This window comes from Vicia villosa, linkage group LG6 (genome assembly GCF_029867415.1).
Source record: "Vicia villosa cultivar HV-30 ecotype Madison, WI linkage group LG6, Vvil1.0, whole genome shotgun sequence".
In the NCBI taxonomy this organism is placed as follows: Eukaryota; Viridiplantae; Streptophyta; class Magnoliopsida; order Fabales; family Fabaceae; genus Vicia; species Vicia villosa.
The window spans coordinates 164919784-164938806 of record NC_081185.1 but is presented as its reverse complement, the minus strand read 5'-3'; the positions used below and the strand labels follow the sequence as shown (position 1 = coordinate 164938806).

General features: G+C 35.1%; 1 long non-coding RNA gene across 1 annotated transcript; it reads left to right on the top strand.

The window, feature by feature from the left end:
• The first annotated feature begins 3928 nt into the window (after nt 1-3928).
• LOC131613097 (uncharacterized) lies at nt 3929-4425 on the top strand. Its single transcript, XR_009287568.1, has 2 exons — nt 3929-4136; nt 4221-4425. It is a non-coding gene; the product is annotated as an uncharacterized LOC131613097 (long non-coding RNA).
• Nucleotides 4426-19023: the final 14598 nt, after the last annotated feature.

The window sequence follows — 19023 nt, the reverse complement described above, 5'->3', positions numbered from 1 at the left end:
TACCAAAGAACAGGATGATAAAAGTACTATGCAAAATAGTGGTGTTACCTTGGTAGCTGAAGCAATGCACATATCAAGTGCGAATGACTTAAATCCGAAATTTGCAAATTTGTCATATTTTGGGGTTATCGAGCGCATTTTGGTGTTTGATTACGCGAAGTTTCAGATTCCTGTATTTGGTTGCAAGTGGGTTGAAAATAATAGTGGCATACGAATGGATAAGTCAGGATTTTTGCAAGTGGATCTCAATAAGGTAGGGTACAAAGATGAGCCTTTCATTCTAGCCTCTCAAGCTAAACAAGTGTTCTATGTCAATGATCCGACAAGTACGAAATGGTCTATAGTGCTTTTATCTAACAAAATAGTTGATGAAAACATTGAAGATCAAGGTGATATTGGTGTTGGCATTGAATCTTGTACAAGAAACAATCAAAATGAGAATGAATCTTGTACTAGAAATGATCATAATGAGGGTATTTGGATCAATCCAACCGTCCGCGTTGTTAAGAGACGCGTAGAACACAATCCTACCAAGAAAAGAAAGAGACGTTAGTGATAAAGGTAATAGTATACATATTCCGACTAATTTGCTTTATTCAATTTGTACCGATTGTTTTATTCAATAGTATAGTACTTATTCAATTTTGGTGCATATTCTCGTTTTGTACATAACTTTTGAACCATGTATCCGTTTGTCGACTTCTTTACATGTAACTATACTATTTTGACGATTCCGGAGCTGCTCATGCACTTATCTTTACATTTCGGGACTGTTTTTTTATCGGTTTTGCTTCTGCCCGTAATCAAAAGTCGGGCTTAGGGTCTGAATTTCGGAAAACCGACTTTATTTTTGAGTCCGTGGGGACGTTTTGCCATAGCCGTGTAAATTTCGTTCAATTCCGACAACTTTATTTTTTGACGCTTATTTTGATTTGTACCGATAGAATTTCCCGATTTACTTGTACATGCATGGTTTGACTTCCATTTGACTTGTATAGATTGTTAGCTTATTAAAAGTGTACTAATGTGCTTTAGTTTGTTTGATACAGGTTCAATGGCTCCGGATAGAGATGCTCCACCTGAAAACTCACAAGAAAACTCACAAGAAAGAGATGCTCAAGAAAGAGATGCTCCGGGTACAGATGCTCCACCTGATACTGAAGCAAAAGAAGTTGCACGAGGCATCACCATTATGAAGGGAATCATTCGACATAGAGACCAAGGATTAGTATACCATTTGGAATGGAATTCTGAAAACCAACCAATTGGTCCTAATTCTGCAAAGTTGACAAGCTATATTGGTACACTTGTTCGTATGCATATTCCAGTCTCCGTAGCTAGATGGAATCTGAAAAGCAAAGAGTTGGATGCGAAAAAAAAAGCGATTTGGGACGAGCTTCAGGTATATATCATATATGGTTGTTGTTATTATCTTGACGATAAATTGTTTAAATTACTTATACTAACACACTATGCGTATGTTTTTTTGCAGAGGACTTTGAGATACCAGATGATCGTAGACGCTACATACTTAGTTTGGCCGGGAAAAGATATAAAGGGTGGAAAGCTTTTTTGACAAACACCTATCTTAAGGATAAAGATGGAAACTTTCTTGAAGAGGCACCGGGACGGCCAAAAAAGTATGAGATCTTCATTGATGAAAAAGATTGGGTTGAGTTTGTAAATCAAAGAGATGAAGATTTTCGGAAAAGGAGTGCCACGAATAGTGCGAGAGCATCCAAACCCGCGTATCCATACAAAAAAGGGCGTATGGGATATGCACGCTTAGAGGATAAACTTGTAAGTAAATAGAAATGCATTTTAATTAATTGTCTAAATGTGTTTTATTTGACGATTTTATCATTTGTGTCAATGCATAGTTAGAGGAGTCTAAAAGTGAGGAAACTTCACTTCCTGAACATGTGTTGTGGAAGGAAGCTCGTGTGGGCAAGAATCGAGCTGTCGATCCCGATGTTCAGAGAGTTTATGCTGAATGTGTAAGTATAATACTGTGTCTTTAATTAAATCAAATGTTTTTTAATATATAAATGATTTTTTATCTCCACTAATAATTATTGAAATGTAAATGAATTACAGGAGACCTTGTCGCAATCGGTGTCCACCGGTGAGGACCAGGATGATAGGAGCATACTTAGTAGAGCATTAGATGCTCCTGAGTATCCCGGTCGGGTGAGGGCTAAGGGTCATGGTGTGACTCCAACCTCTTATTACAAGCATCCTAGGAGAAGAAATCCTTCAAATGAAGAAGTGTTGCAAAAATTGCAGGAATTGCAAGCACAAGTCTCTGAATTGCAAAGAGATAAAGATATGTATATGAGAGAAAAGTGCAATACTGCATCGGTGAAAGAAACTAGTGATAAAGCTAGTTTCAACTGTCAAAGAAAACTTCCCGAGGTAATTATAAATTTCTTTTCCTTACAAAATTTTCTATTTTATTAACGATAATGACTTTATATTTACTATTGGTTTAGGGCATTTCTTCTTGCCAACTATACTTATCGTCACCGTCTTATCGCCTAGTTGGCAAGGGAAAAGTGCACAACACTGTGGGAGATTTACTTCACCATAGACCGCTCCCGGATGGACACCTGAAAGTATCAGTTGATGTTGTATTAGATCATAATGCGGTGCTACCCGTACCTGACATGGTCTCAGAGACAACATTGATGCGAGATGCAATAGGGTCATTTGTTGCATGGCCCTCGGAGCTCATTATCATTGGTGATGAGGTATATTCAAAACCATTATGAATCATTTAGTTTTCGAATGTCAATTTTGCACCGTTACGTTAATTATTTTTTACATTTTAATTTTAGACTGCTCCTACAAAACCCGCAAATAAGGGCAAAGGGATTTTACAGGAGGAGGAGTCTGTTGCATCACTAAAAGAGGTACATTTAAGGTGTTAATATATAATTTGAATGTAAAACTCCATGATTTTATATTTTATCGATCGTTATTTGATTTTTAGGCATCTGTTCGGGAGTCACAACAAGTGACACAGGTCGTTCGTAGCGTACCGCCTAAGGGTCCTCCGAAGCAAGCGGCAAAAAAAGGTGGTGCTTTTTTTCCTCGATATCGGACGACGCTCGGAACACTTGTTGATATGTCCGATTTGAAGGAAGGTGCTCTCTGTCAAATCAATATGGAGGAAGGTATCTTTGGTGTTGAATTCATTTCACATATTGCAATAGATGACTTGGAATAGATTTTTACGCAAGAACAACTAGGCGTCGCTAATATGCACTCGTACATCCGGTAATATTCACTCATCCGATATATTATTTAATTAGTCGAACAATTTATTTACACATTATGTTTATTATGTTTTTCACTCATCCGCTAATATGTTTATAATGTTTTTATTTAAGGTTGTTGCATGACAGAGTGTTGCGCGGGACTGCATTGTCAAACAGATTCCGTTTCGTGTCTTCCGCCCATTGCAGCGGAATGACAGTTGATTCGGAACCGGAATCAATTAGACAGCGCTTAGTCGATAGATTCATGTCATCCGGCAATACAGAAAGTTTGATTCTTTGGGCGTATAATACCCGACCAATAGGGTTAGTTTCTCATTCTTGGTTCATTTAATCTTTTTTTCTTTTGCGTAGCAAAATTTTTATATAACCTATTGTTTTAATTTATAGAGCACACTGGTTGTTGCTTGCTATCAACCCGATAAGAGAAGTTGTATATTTTCTGAATTCGGTAGATGGTGAGTGGAGCAATTATCCGGCTATGAAGGAAATTATTGATTTGTAAGTGGGATCGTTCTAAATATTCTTGTATATTTATATAGTTAATTATTTGTGAGATTGATCTAAATATATGCTTTTATATTTTTGTTAGATCAATACAAGTGTTCCGAAGTCAACGAGACGCACAGGTATCCCGGACTAAATCAAACAACATTACTTGGATCAAAGTGCAGGTACATTATTTTTCACAATTTTGCTTATAATATTTATGCTACTTGATAAAACAAGACAACTATAAATTCTTATTTGTTTTCTATGTAGTGTCCGATACAGCGGAACAGTTCAGACTGCGGATACTTTGTTTTGAGGTTTATGAAAGAAATCCTTCAAATGAATCAATTAGAGATTCCAATCACGGTATGGATTTATAACTTAATTAGATAACTTCTTATAATTTATTACATTTAACTAAATCATTCATATTATGTTTTTATTCTGTAGTACTTTGACGAATTCCGTGCTGCTTCTTACCCGAAACTTAAGTTGGAAGAAATCAAAGAGGAATTGTGTCAATTTTATATTCATCAGCTATTCATGTAGTAGGATTTGTGTCGATTTGAAGAGAATATTATAGTACTCCAGAATATATGGTTACTAACTTTGTTCATATTGTTGCCAATTAATATTTGAAGTATAATATTGTTGATGTTAGAGATTTAGTTTGATATGTATATATATAATTTTGGATATTATAATGGTATTATATTAGTATATATATAGTCCTACCTATGGTTGAAAATATATCGTCGAAAATATATTACTGGTCGAAAATATTACAGGTTGAAAATATATTACAGGTCGAAAATATTACAGGTTGAAAATATATTACAGGTCGAAAATATTACAGGTCGATCTGGGAGGCTGAAATTATAGGCTGCACTTTAAAATATCTCATTTAGCAACGACAACGCTTTTAAAAAGCGCTCTTAAAGGTCCCCCTACTAAAGCGCTTTGTTACAAAAAGCGCTGCCAAAGATCAAAAAAAAAAAAAGCAACCTACCAAAGCGCTTTTGGAAAAGCGCTCTAGTAGGGGGGGCCACCAGAGCGCTTTTTCCAGAAAAAACGCTCTTATAGGGGGTCTACCAGAGCGCTTTTTCCAGAAAAAGCGCTCTGGTAGACCCCCCTATAAGAGCGCTTTTTCCAGAAAAAGCGCTCTTATAGGGGGGTCTACCAGAGCGCTTTTTCTGGAAAAAACGCTCTTATAGGGGGTCTACCAGAGCGCTTTTAAAAGCGCTTTCGTAGCCTACGCCAGCGCTGGCTTTGGCAGCGCTTTAAAGCGCTGTTAAAGGCCAAAAAAAAACGCTTTTAAAGCCCTTCCGTGTTGTAGTGGCTTTTCAATTTGAGGCATATGGGATGCCTCCTTTATCAATTTTATACTTGCCTTCTTACTGATTGCCCTACAAAAAGTTTAAAGTTTAGTTATATGACATATTCTCAAGCATTAAGCTAAGCCTCTAAAAAGGCACAAAAAAATTATTGTGAAGGATTTGGATACATACTCTTTCAGTTCATGGGCCATCTGCACGGGAAATATTTCGTCATCTTCCCCCCAAATTATAAGAACTTCCTGCTAATTACGAGTAATATTTATTAATCAGATTTGCATGTAACTAAAGTATTAAGTATATAGAGTTACCTGTTGAAGAGGTGAAATGTTTGAAGTATCAATCTTTCCGAGGGACAAACCATTTAGAAGCTCCATTTTTTCCTTCCTATTTTCCGACTATAATTTCTGGAATATCCCATATTTATATAAAAAATTCAAGGAAATTTATACATTAATTTCTTCCCTTTTATTTCATAAAAATTCAAATCACATGATATGTATGTATTGTGCATATAATTAAAATCTATTTTTTATTAATATTTTAAAAATAATTTGTATGAAAAATTATTCATAATAGTAGAAGTTATTTGAAATTTATATTTTTATAAAAAAAAGGAATAATTATGACATTCAACTATTTAGATATTCACGATTAAATATTTTAAAATCACAAAAAAATTATGTTTTTACTAAAAGATCTTTTAAAAATAATATTTAAAAGAAATATTCAAAATAAATTATCATTTATTTTATTTATAAAAGTTATCATTTAAAAAAAAAATTGTAGCAAAAAAATAGAAAGTTTAAGAGAGTTTTATATGATAAGTTTTTTTTTGACATAGTGATAAAATATACTCATAAATACATATGCAGAAAAAGTGTGATGAATCGAAACTGAGACTCCGTATAAAATATACTCAGTGTCAAATAGTTAGAATTTATCATTAAATTTAATTTTTTATTGTTTATTAAATTTATGTTAAGAGAAATTTAACTTGCAACACAAGGTAAAATAGTTAGGTCTATGCACTTAGTTAAGGTTAGTTGCCTTCTGATTGAATATATAAACTACACATGTAGTTCACTTGGTTAATCACTCTCAATCAATATATGTTTGACACAATTCACTTGCCTATGTGTTATTCTCTCTTTATTTCCATTTAAAACCTTCTCATTAGATAGACTTTCAATAAATTTGCACAATTACGTGAGAAAGAAAGCATGGAATATGAAATTATAACTCTTTATACACTTTTAACACAATAGAAATAACGTAAGCATATTAAATATGGCAAGAATAATGTTTAAGAAAGACAAATTCTAAACAATTTCTAAGGAGAAGCAACCTCAACTATTGTGAATATCATTAATAGATGTCCAACAAAGAAGTTGAACAACAACACACCATAGGAAGCCTGGACAAGTCTGAAACCAAGTCTTGACCATTCTAAAATCTTTGGATCACTTTGTTTTAGAGATGTCAGACGTAGGGAATTTAGTTTATTTCCTAAAAATAAAGTTTGTAAACACAAGAAATGGAGTTTTCATTCATCACAAGAAATATGCATAAGACATCCAAAAAAAATTCAAAATGAGCAATTACAATAATGTAATCACTCCTATGGAAACATGCTTAAAGCTGAAGAATGAAACAAATGGTGAGCTTATAGATATAATCATATACAAGCAAATCATTGGATCACTATGGTATCTATGTAAAATAAGACTAGACAATATTTGTCAAAGTTTTAGCTTTGTAAGTAGGTTTATGGAGAAGTCTAGAAAATGTCCATGAACATGGTTGGACATTATAACAAAATATTAAACAAGTTTGTAAATATTCGTCACATAAACAATAAGATTATAAGGAGTTCAAGAACTTAAATACAACAATTATTGTAACTGTTGGATGAGCATCATTATGTCTGTAGGTATAGAATGCCTAATGATGAAAAATAGGTTCAAAATATATTTTAGACTCATCCAAAATCTTTCAAGTTGTTTAACATATTTTTCAATGTATTGCTAATGAATTCAATATATGAGACTGAAAATTTGTAATTCTGAAATGATGGTCCCGGAAAGAGACTTCTAGAGTGTGCACTCTACATGACTCATGAAGATCTGAAGGGTGGCTTTAGAAGGTACCTTACGTATGCATGATGGAAATAAGAGAATTTCGTTACCCACCTCCTTACCTTCTTAATCACTTCTGGCGAAAACACCCCTTTTTTGAGTTTTCGGAGATGCATTTCCGAAAACACCCCTTTTTTGAGTTTTCGGAGATGCATTTCCAAAAACACTCCTTTTTGAGGGGGTGTTTTCGGAGATGCATATCCGAAATATTCCAAGACCAAATTGGTCTTGGAATGTTTCGGATATACACTTCCGAAAGAATTCAATAATTATTAAAAAATTAAAATCAAGGTGAATCAATACAATTAATAGGTATAAAATGAAAGTGAATCAATAAAATGAAGGTGAATCAATAAAATCAAGGTGAATCAAAATTTCCTAAACAATTTTAAAGTTAAAAATTATTTTACTAACTTATATAAATCAAAAACATCTTAATTTCATAAGTAAATTTTGAATTATATAAAATTAAATATAAAATTTATTCATTAAATAAAATTAAGACAAAATCTTTTTTTAATTTTTTTAAACTAAATAAAAAATTATAACTCATTTTTAATTATGAATCAGAATAGAAATATATAAATATATAATCATAATTATTAATTTTCTAAGTGAAATATATAAATATATAATATATAAATATATAATAATTATTATATAAATATATAAATATATAATAATTTTTATAAACTAAAACACTCATTTTTTTAATTTTTATAATTATTATATAAATATATAAATATATAATAATTTTTATAAATATATAATAATTATTATAATTATTATATAAATATATAAATTAAAACACTCATATTTTTAATTTTTTTTATAAATATATAACAATTATTATAAATATATAAATAAAAAATTATAACTTATTTTGTAAGTGAAATTATTTTAATTTTTTTAATTAAAATTATTTTAAATTTTAAAATATGAATGATAGAAATATTTAATAACTATTATTCATAACTCATAAATTATATCAAAATATATAATGATTATTATTCATTACTCATAAATTATATCAAATTTATGATATGTGAATTAATTATTATCCTAAAATTAATTTTTGGGATTTTTTTAGATTTTTTTTGTTGTTTCGGAGATGCATCTCCAAATTAGTCAAAATCCCAATTTTTGAGATTTTTTCGAAAATGCACTTCCGAAAAAAATTTATAAAAAAAATATTTAAAGCGGGGTAAAATGGGATTTTCGCTGGGGGTGACCCCATAGGAAGGTGGATAAAGAAATTCTCGGAAATAATGGCCTCTAACATAGGGTTTTCAAGATCCTTACAAATTATGTAAATAACAAATAGATTATAAATTTAAGCATACATGATAGATTGTTTGACGATTTACAAGTTGTAGGTCTTAGCACTTGATTTGGATGAAAAATTGAGAATTTTAGGGGTTTTGGGAATTTTTTTAATTCTTTTAATATGAGATTGAGAATGGGGGATGTGAAGACTGATTAATTTGTGACAATAAGCATACACTCCATAAGAATGCTTCTAGAACATGGTGACAATGATCAAAATGAGATTTTTTAAGAGATCCCTAGAAATGCATGGGGTGGACTCAAACAATTTCTAAATGAGAATGCATTGAAATATGTGTCAATGAAAGTTTTGTTAATCCTCTCCAACTTAAAATGTATTTAGTTCAAATTTAAACCAAATAAATTTTAACTTTTAATTTCACTAGATTAATATAATTTTAAAATTTACACCCAATATACTAAAAAAGGGTGTAAATGAAAAACGTGGTGGCAATTTTGTAAATAAAGTGTCATTTTAAACATTATCAGGTGAGAATATACACCCTATTTTTTAAAATCGGGTTTAAATTAAAAATATTACTATAATCATATCACAATTACTCCCTTTAAATTAAAAAACGGGTGTAAATTTATATAAACAAAAAAAATTTATTTAATTTTATAACTCAAAATATATAATGAATATTAATAAATAATTTAAACATTACAAACAAATTAATGAGCTTAAATTTGAATAAAATAATTTAAACATTATTAACAAACTAATAAATATTAACTTATTAGGCTGAATAAAATAATCTAATTTTATAGGATTGAACAAAACTCTTATCAAAATTGAATGTTTAATCTAATTTCATAGCAGTGAAATGCAATGAAGCTTTTCTAAACCCAATTTTCAACAAAATTCTTCTAAACATAAATTTTATATTACATCAGGTTTATTCTTCTCAAATCTTCCATTCTCCTTCTCAAACACTGAAACCCTGACCTTCTCTAAAACAAAGTCTTCCCAAATATTCCCTTAATCGAAATCCCAAATCTTCCCTTGAAAGGAAAACCCTGAAACAAAAACTTCCCTTGAATTCTCAACGGCATGGCAAAGAAGGAGAAGTCGAAAGCCAATCAACAGGGTATGAACAAGTCAACGAAACAAGCGAAAATCTCGAGGGTGCTTCCCCGCCATCACTCATGTAAAATTCCGAAGAAGAAAAGTTCCTCGCTTTTGTTTACGGTGATTTCCGGTAAACAACCGCTAGTCTTCCAAACTATAATAAATATGATTTGGTTACTTGCAGGATCGACTAGATTGATCCTAGGACACATAGTCAAGAAGATTGTTATCAATGTTCATTTGAATCATATTCGTAATTTGTCCTCTTCGATGAGTATTGTTCGATTCAAGAATCTTGGTAATTGCTTCGTTATATGTAATTATAACTTTAACAAGAAAAATAAATAACATAACATATGAAACTTAAAAATTGTTAAAACATAAAGAATCTTAAACTGCAGAAACGTTAAGGACTTTAAAAGTAAATGATCATGAAAGTAAATTCGAAAGTAAAATAAAGATACAGGAATGTAAATGACAAGAAATAAATGGAATGCAGTAACTCAGAAATGTATTCGAAAATGAAATACAATACACATGTATTAAAATGGTGGTGTCATACGTACATTTTCTCAGCGAACTCTTTCTCGTAACACTTGATACTTGAGTAAATATGTGAGTGATTTGTACAAAATGAACACACGGAATCCTAACATAAAGACCCCTATTTATACTAGTTTCGACCTTAACGGTCCTACACTAATCTGCTGCCACGTTTCTCATCAGAACTTCCAGCGAAGCCATCTGTATTTGGACAGTTACGATACTGTCTTCGAATTTCAAATCTTCCCGCCTGAGTCCGTCTTCGACGCGTGGCAGTGTATTAAACAAACACTACTAAAAAACACGCTAAGTAGTAATACTTGAATACATATTCTATGAATTTTGTCTAAGTCCCGAAGACATATGCTTTCATTAATCTTTCAGCGTTCACTTATCTTCAACGAACTTAGAAGTCTGTATCTTCGAGGCATGACCATCAGTAGCCATTTTTTTACTTTTTAAGGGATGGCCATCAGTAACCATCTTTCCTTCGATTCTCAACTCCTTCGAAGGACAAACAATATAAAACGAAATCTTCAGCTAACAAATTGCCCCCAATAAATGCCTGTTTCGAGATTTGACAGAAATAGGCGTTTCTTGTTATTATAAGATTTCGTTTTTATGATCCTTGAAAGTTCCAAGACTGCTGACTAACGTCATAATCACTGATAACACTGTTTCCGAAACGTCTTGTCATTTTCAAAGATGTCTTCTCATAACCTACATTCCCACGTTTTAACCTTACTTCCTGATCATTACTCCTACATACTAGGAGTGAAGCTAACTCATTCGACCGCCGTTGGATTAAATCACAAGCCGCCACGTGTCTCTCGGGTTTTACCCAAAAGATTTAAAAAGGTTTCCGTTAAACCTTTAAATACTTGATCTTGTGTCTCTATACCGCCTTTCATTCATCTTCTTCACCGAAAAATTGAAACATCTTCACTCTTTTTAGAATCTTGTCCTTTTAATCAAAAATCTCTCCATGGCTTCATCTTCAAATGTTCTTCAACCCGCTTTGAAGCTCCAATCAACAACACGTTATGGGGAACGAAAGTTCGTTCCAAACCCTAACACTGAAGAAATACGCGCAATCTACGCTTCCCAGGTAATCATACCTTTTGATCTTTCTGGAAAAACTCTTGCTTTTATGGGTCCGTTACCGAGTGAAAGTATCCAATCTGTGAATAAATTCTTCCCTGCTTATTACAAGACTAGACCATTAGTTAGCAAAGTTAAAATAGATGAAGACGGTCGTTCTCCTTTAGGCAAATCTGCTAATGTTGAGGAAACTTCAACTGCAACCCCTTTAGTTTTAACCAAAATTAGGTTAAACTATATGACCAATTCTGTAAAAGTTTTTAGGTCAATTCCTTTAGCCAAAGATCCTGACTTGTACTATGCCTGGCTAGAAAAGGTAGAGAAACAAAAAGGATCCTTCTGGAAAACATTAGGAATATACGATTTGATTCAACTGTCAAGAACGGGTTTAGAATACAACTAACCCATGTTAGTAGCAGCGGTTCATTTCTGGGATGCTTCTCACAATACCTTCCATCTCCCATGTGGAATGGTTACCCCCACGCTTTTTGACGTGGCCGCTATTACAGGACTTCGACCAACTGGCGAAACCTTTGATCCCAATGACATGGATAATGACACTATAGGTTTCAACGATTCGCAAGTTACTTACACGGCATTCATCCAGAAACACCATATTACCACCGAAGCGACAGTATCTGACGAAGAGCATATTGCTTTTCTAGCATTATGGCTCTCACGGTGCGCCTTCTGCTCAAGATCTATCCAGGTTGCAAAGAGGTACCTTTGCATGGCTAATCAGTTTCATGCTGGTAGAAAACTCAACCTCAGCCAACTACTTCTAGGGTCTCTTTACGAAAACCTTAGTGAAGCTGCGAATCTTACCAAGAATTTCAAATCTGGCAGTTTACTTTATGCTGGTCCTTTTTGGTTATTGCAACTGTGGCTTAATGCTACATTCGAAACTCATCTTCCCTTTCGAGGAGATGTCAATGAGGAAGATAGCACAATCAAAAATCGAACTATAGAAGGGACCAGGTTAGCTTACCTAACTCCAAAAGAGGAAATGGGAAAGCTTCATGAACATTTCTTGGCATATTCAATGATGTTTGCTCGGCGTGATCAGTTCGATCCTTCCATGGCCCCATTTGTACACAGAATAATAGGTCCTGAATGGTTTACTCAAAAATTTCCACCAACATCTCAAGATCAGCAAACTGAATCCATGGAAATTTGGGAAGCCTTCCTGACTCCAAGGTTGCTTTCCCAACGTCTTCGACCGTCGAAAGGTCAATGTACTCTCATGTGCTATCAACCAAATTTGGTCTCGAGGCAGTTTGGGCTAACTCAAATAACACCTAAGTGCTTATATGAGAAAAGGAACCATATGTGTTTCCACACTTTGTATTTGACTGAAGAAGAATGTGAACGAAAAATCAGCAAATATACTGGCGTCACCAACCTTTCTCCTATTCCTTTCGAACCTTCTTTCTACTCTACACCAGATTTCCATCAATGGTGGACAGAGTATTATAGCTCTCAAATTTTTGATGCTGATAGCCTTGCTCAAGAACTAACCGCAGCTTTCACTGATGTGCAGGAGAACTTCAAAAAAGGTACTTCAACTCATATTAAAGAAATCCAAGCTTTTCAAAAATTCTTTGAAACTATCTATAGGCCTGATGATCTTAGTCGGACCGTTCGTGAGGCTGCAGTCGTTTTGCGCGAAAAGTTTTCCACCAAACTAAATAAATTGAAATTGCCCTCGTATGTTCGACCAGAACTACGTTATGAAGTGGCTTTCAAACTTCATCCTCCAAAATTCCCTCCACTACCCAGTGCTGATTTTGGTGTGGCTCTAAGTCCTCCTTTCCCAGACTGGTTTGTGTGTGGGAATGCTCTCAAAATTCTTCGAGAGAGTACTAAAAAACGTGCTGAACGAGTGGTCGCGACTAAGCATACCTTGGATACTTTCAAAGGACATCTTCATATAGATCTTAAACATGTCCGTGTCCTGACTCCAATACCTGAAGGTTTGAATTAAGATAATCTTTTTCGACTGACTTTTCTTTTCTTTTACTGATATACTGATTTCAGTCTCAACTACAGCTGTTGCACGAAGGAGGAAGATTAAAGAAGCTTCTGCCCCAAAAGAGTCTGAGACATCTAAAAGCGACAAACCAAATGACAGTGATTCGATCGTCACGGATAAGAAGCCCACGGTAAATACTTATCTCATACTCTAAATCTTGTACAATTCTGCGATTGGTACTCATCTTTCTCATCTTTCACTTGCCAGAGCTCGAAACCCCCAACGGGTTCGAAGCGTAAAGCTTCTTCGACCAATGCCTCAGATGGTGAAGACAAATCTCCTCCTCAAACTAGACAAGGACAGAAAAAGAAACACAAAGCTGTTACCCCTTCAAGAAAAGGGAAAAAAGCAAGTCCTTCAAAAGCTGCTTCTCCTGGCAATAAGGCGTCTTCTGAAGAGTCTCCTTTGAAGACTGCCAGCAATGCTCTTGTTTTGGAAAGTCATAACTCAAGCCCAGACAATAATCCACCCAAGGTATCTTGCGTTTGTCTTACATATTATCTTGTAATTTTAACTAGCTAATTGCACTGGCATTTTACCTTGTTATTGCAGGATGATGCTGGCACTGCTACTTCTGGTTTCAAAGACCGTGGCCTCACCATTGATGTTGATAAACTTTATGGTAATTGTTAAATTTCAACTTTCGTCAATTAAAACTTTCGAAGGCTTAACCTCACGATTAACTTAGCTTCGTTCGAAACAGATACTTCTCAAGCTAGAACCCATGTTCTCTCACCAGTCTTCGAAGACGTTAGGCCAATTGCCACTATATTGCCTAATGAGCCAATCGAAGAAAGCCAATCTACTGACGAATCCCCACCTACTCATCAAGGCAAAGATTTGGAAGAAGATCATCCGTTCTCCGGCAGCGACAATGTGAACCAGCAATCACATGGCAACGAAGATTCTGCATTGGAGAAAGATGCCATGGAGGAGATTTCTCAACCAGAAAGACCAATCGCTCAAGGAACTTCGACTCCCGATGTAAAAACTATTCCTGAGACAACTTCGACGCCTGCCCCTACGAAGCCTACTCCTTCGGAGCTTGAACAACTTAAACAAACTGATCCTCTTGGGTTCCTAAAGGCTATCATGAATGTGAATACTTCTTCACTTTCGGAGCCTGATGTCTCTCCAGCTGTAACTGCAGATTCTAGTGACAAGGAAGATACTCCTAATCTTCTTCGACAGATAAAAGAGAGATTCTTTGGGGTCAATCTTGTAGATGTTCTCAACCGGGACCCTGTTAAGAGCTACAACTTAAATCAACTTTTAAAGAAAGTAAATTTGCTTCAAGTTTCCCCAGAAGTCTCAGAGATGATTGTTCTGCTAGGCTCTCTCCTTGAACAACTCCAAGCTGACATTCTTCGAAAGCAAAACGTCGAGAAAGAATTATCTGAGATAGTGGCCTCTCATGACTCTTCATGGAATTCTGCTGTGGAAGCCACAAAACAAGGTGAAGCCCTCAAGCTTAAACATTCGGCGAATCAAAAAGCCATTGATGAATATGAGAAGAAAATCAGCTCCTGGAAACAAGAAATAAAAATGCTCGAGGGCAAGATAAAGGAAGCTGAAAGTAGCCAAGCAGCCCTCCAAGAATCTAATCAACAAGATTTGCTCGAAGTGGTGCAGTCAGGAATCAAACATTTCGAGACTGCATAGAAGTTAGTGCCAGAGATCGAAAAGTTGAAGAAACAAAGGGCACTAATTGAACTTCGAATGTCCTCATGGGAAACTCAATATCTGAAGATCAAAAGGGATCTCCCTGAGGACTTTAGCTAGATGTCTTCCATCTTGTTTCATTTGTTGGATTTTTATTTTGTAATCGAGACATATAATATTTGTACGCCTGACTCCCATTTCTATCCATAATATTTGCTTGCATTAATTTTAACAAATCTTTCAATTTTCTGCCAAATATATCTTTAGATTTCCTATAGTGCTTTTATTAAATGCAACATGTAAAACCTGAACATCCTTCGCAGCACTCTTGCCTCTAGACTTGACGTTTCCACTTCTTCTAGCCATAATCATTATTAAAAGTGACGTCATTTTCTCCAAAACGTCGGTTTTTAAGACGTGCGTGCATCAGTTTAATGATTACTTCTCAACTTCCAAGGGCGGGAAACGGCGGAGGCCATAACTTCTTACTTTGAAAAATGAACCGCAGTCTAATCACTCATTAAAAATGTAAAACCAACCTTCAGTATTCTCCTTCTATATAAAGGGTTCCATATCACTTTTATTTCTTCATTCAAGTACTTCTTCCCCAAACCAAAACACAGAAAAAAGAGAAAACACAACTCTTTCCTCTCAAACACCATTTTTCCCTGAAATGGCTGGAATTCTCTCTTTTAACGATCTCAAAGCTCTCATCAAGGGTGAGTTCAGACTTGATGAGGATGAACTCGTTCGTCATTTCATTAACATTGAAAATCTCTTTGCTAATCAGGAACTGAACTTCTACTTTGAGGAAGTCCTGGAGGGTGCCATCTACCCTAATATGGTGGCAGAGTTTTGGATGAATGCGTCTTTACGCATGGACCCTGAAGGTAGAGCCACCATTGATTCATCCGTTCGACATGCTCACCTTAGCATTACCCCCACCACTATTGCCAATCTCATAAGATGCAATAACTCCGGAGCAACTTTTGATGATAATGTTCTCAGCATGACTACTCATATCATGTTGAGAACACTCATGGATAGTGATCGCTACAGCGCACAAACCATCAGGATTTGGCACCAAATGCTCGTAGGCAACTTTCAACCTCGGGTGATTGATGAGAATAACATCATGGTTGAAGATCTGGAGTTTATTCTCTGTGGTATTCGGGGAAGAAAGATTAACATACCTTTGATGATCTTCAAAGGTCTTGTCAAAGCTGTTGCTATCGGCGTGGACCGTCGAGAAAGTGTAACTTGTCTTCCATACGGGAGACTCCTTAGTTACATTTTTCTCAAAAAAGGCGTAGTGAGAAGAATGCGTGATTCTGGGGCTAGGGACATGTTCGAAGCTGAACCTGTTCCTGTGCTATCTCTGGAAGGTCTAGACGCCAGAATTAACTAGCGAGTCTAGGTTTAATCTTTTTATATGTCTATGCCTTCCTCTCTTTTTGTAATCTCAGATCCTATTTCTGGATCTTTTTGTAATGAAATGTATTTCCATGCTTGCAATGAAAAGAATATTTTGGTGTTTTGATTTTTCTTTCCATAATTCTTTCTGATTCTAAAGCCATTTTGATCAATGTGAAGTATATTTTGACACATGCCTGACCATTTTGGCTTTTCGTAGTACTTTGAGTGTCTACGTCTTTGCAATCTTTACTTCATGCATGCTAGGTTTATATCTCTTCAAGTATTTCCCGTTCACTCTTAAGATCCTGCGATCTTCTGCTAACTCTTCTATTTCGTAGGCATTGTTCGAGAATACTTTTAAGATTCGAAAGGGTCCTTCCCAATGTGGGGACCATTTACCAAGTGCCTGATTCTTTCGATCTATAGGTAGAATAACTTTCCAAACTAGATCATTATTAACAAAAATTTTACCTTTCACCTTTTTTTTATATGCTCTGGACACTCTTTCCTTTTGCCTCTTTATCATTTCCAATGCTCGAAGCCTGTCTTCGTCCAAATCTACTAACTCGTTCATCATTAATTCCCAGTATACGTTGGGAGGAATGTCTGCTTGCCTTTGTATTCTTACTGATTGCAAACATATCTCAATTGGAAGTACTGCGTCATGTCCAAACGTTAACTGAAAGGGAGTTGTATTTGTGGCTTCTTTTGGAGATGTTCGACAAGCCCAAAGTGCCTGATCTAAAGTCTTATGCCAATTCTTGGGTTTCTTTCCTACATGTTTCTTAATAAGGCCAATTATTACTTTATTTGCTGCTTCAACCTGGCCATTTGCTTGAGCATAATAAGGTGTAGAAGTAAATAACTTGAAACCTATTTCTCTGGCAAAGTCTTGCATTTTTCGTCCAGTAAAGACTGATCCCTGATCCGTTGTTATGCTTTCTGGGATTCCAAACCTATATATAATATGTTTTTGAATAAACTCAATCACAGCCTCTTGATCCACATTTGCCAGCGGTATTGCTTCGACCCATTTTGTGAAATAGTCTATTCCCACCAAAATGTATCTTTGACTTTTAGAGGACTTGGGGTGAATTTCTCCAATCAAATCTAGTGCCCATCCCCTAAAAGGCCATGGTTTTACTATCGTACTTAGTTCGTTTGCTGGGGCGTGTTGGATACCTGCGTGTTCTTGGCATTCTTGGCACCCTTTTGCAAATTCTATGCAATCTTTTAACATCGAAGGCCAATACATCCCATATCAAAACAAAAGCCATTTCATTTTGTGCCCTGCTTGATGTGCACCACATGCCCCACTATGTACGTTCGACAGAGCCAAGTATGCTTCTGCTTCTCCCAAGCATTTTAACAATACCCCTTCAGGAGTTTTCTTGAACAATTCATTTCCCATCAGATAATATGACAGGGCTCTATACTTGATTTTTCTGTCTGTATCCGTCGAAGGATTTTTCAGATAGTTAATAATTGGACTCCTCCAATCTGTGTCTGTTAATGAATCTATATTCAGTACCTCGAATTGTTCTTTGTTGGCATAACCCAATCGTGAGTTCTCCAGATCACTTGGCGAAAGTTTAGTAAACATTGCTCTTCCTCTTACTTCAATCAATTCTTCCAACTTTTCTTTTGATACTTTATATCCTGAGGCTAATTGTGCCAAGTCGTTTGCTTCCTGGTTATTCACTCTTGATACGTGTTTTAATTCCACATATTCAAATTTCTTGAGTAGCCTATTTGCAATAACAAAATACATGATCAAATTCTCTTTGATACACTTGTACTCTTTTGTCAATTGCTTGATGACCAATTCGGAGTCTCCTTTAATTTCGACTGTGGTTGCCCCCAATTCTAACAAAGCCTCAAGTCCAGCAATCAATGCTTCATATTCAGCTTCATTATTGGAGCATAATGGACCTTCAATTTTATACTTGAGCTTTGTTGGAATTCCATCAGGAGAAATTATCAATATTCCAACACCAGTACCCTCTCTATGTGTTGAACCATCGAAATATAACTTCCAAGGTTTCAAATCCACATAATGCTGATGATTCTCAACCACCGCATGGTCAACAATGAAATCTGACACAATTTGACCTTTCATTGCCTTGAGAGGCTGAAATATTAATGAATGCTCAGTAAGGGCTAAAGCCCACTTGCCAATCCGACTGTGTAGTATTGGCTTAGATAACATGTGTTTAATAACATCACAATGAGATGAAACGTAGACGTCAACTGGCTTTATATAATACTTAAGTTTGATACAAGAGAAATACAAACAAAGGCAGAGTTTTTCTATATCAGTATATCTAGTCTCTGCATCATTGAGTACTCTACTTAAGTAATAAATGGCTCTTTCGATGCCGTTCTCATCTTCTTGGGCTAACATGCTGCCTATTGTTTTATCTGATGCTGAGATATACAGGCGCATGTGCTTCTTCCCATTCGGGGGAATGAGAATTGGTGGACACGTTAAGTATTGCTTTATTTGATCGAAAGCTTCTTGATGTTCTGCACTCCATTCGAACTTTCCTTGCTTAAGCCGTAATAGGGGCGAGAAAGCTTGGGTGCGTCCACTTAAGTTAGAGATAAATCTTCTCAAGAAATTTATCTT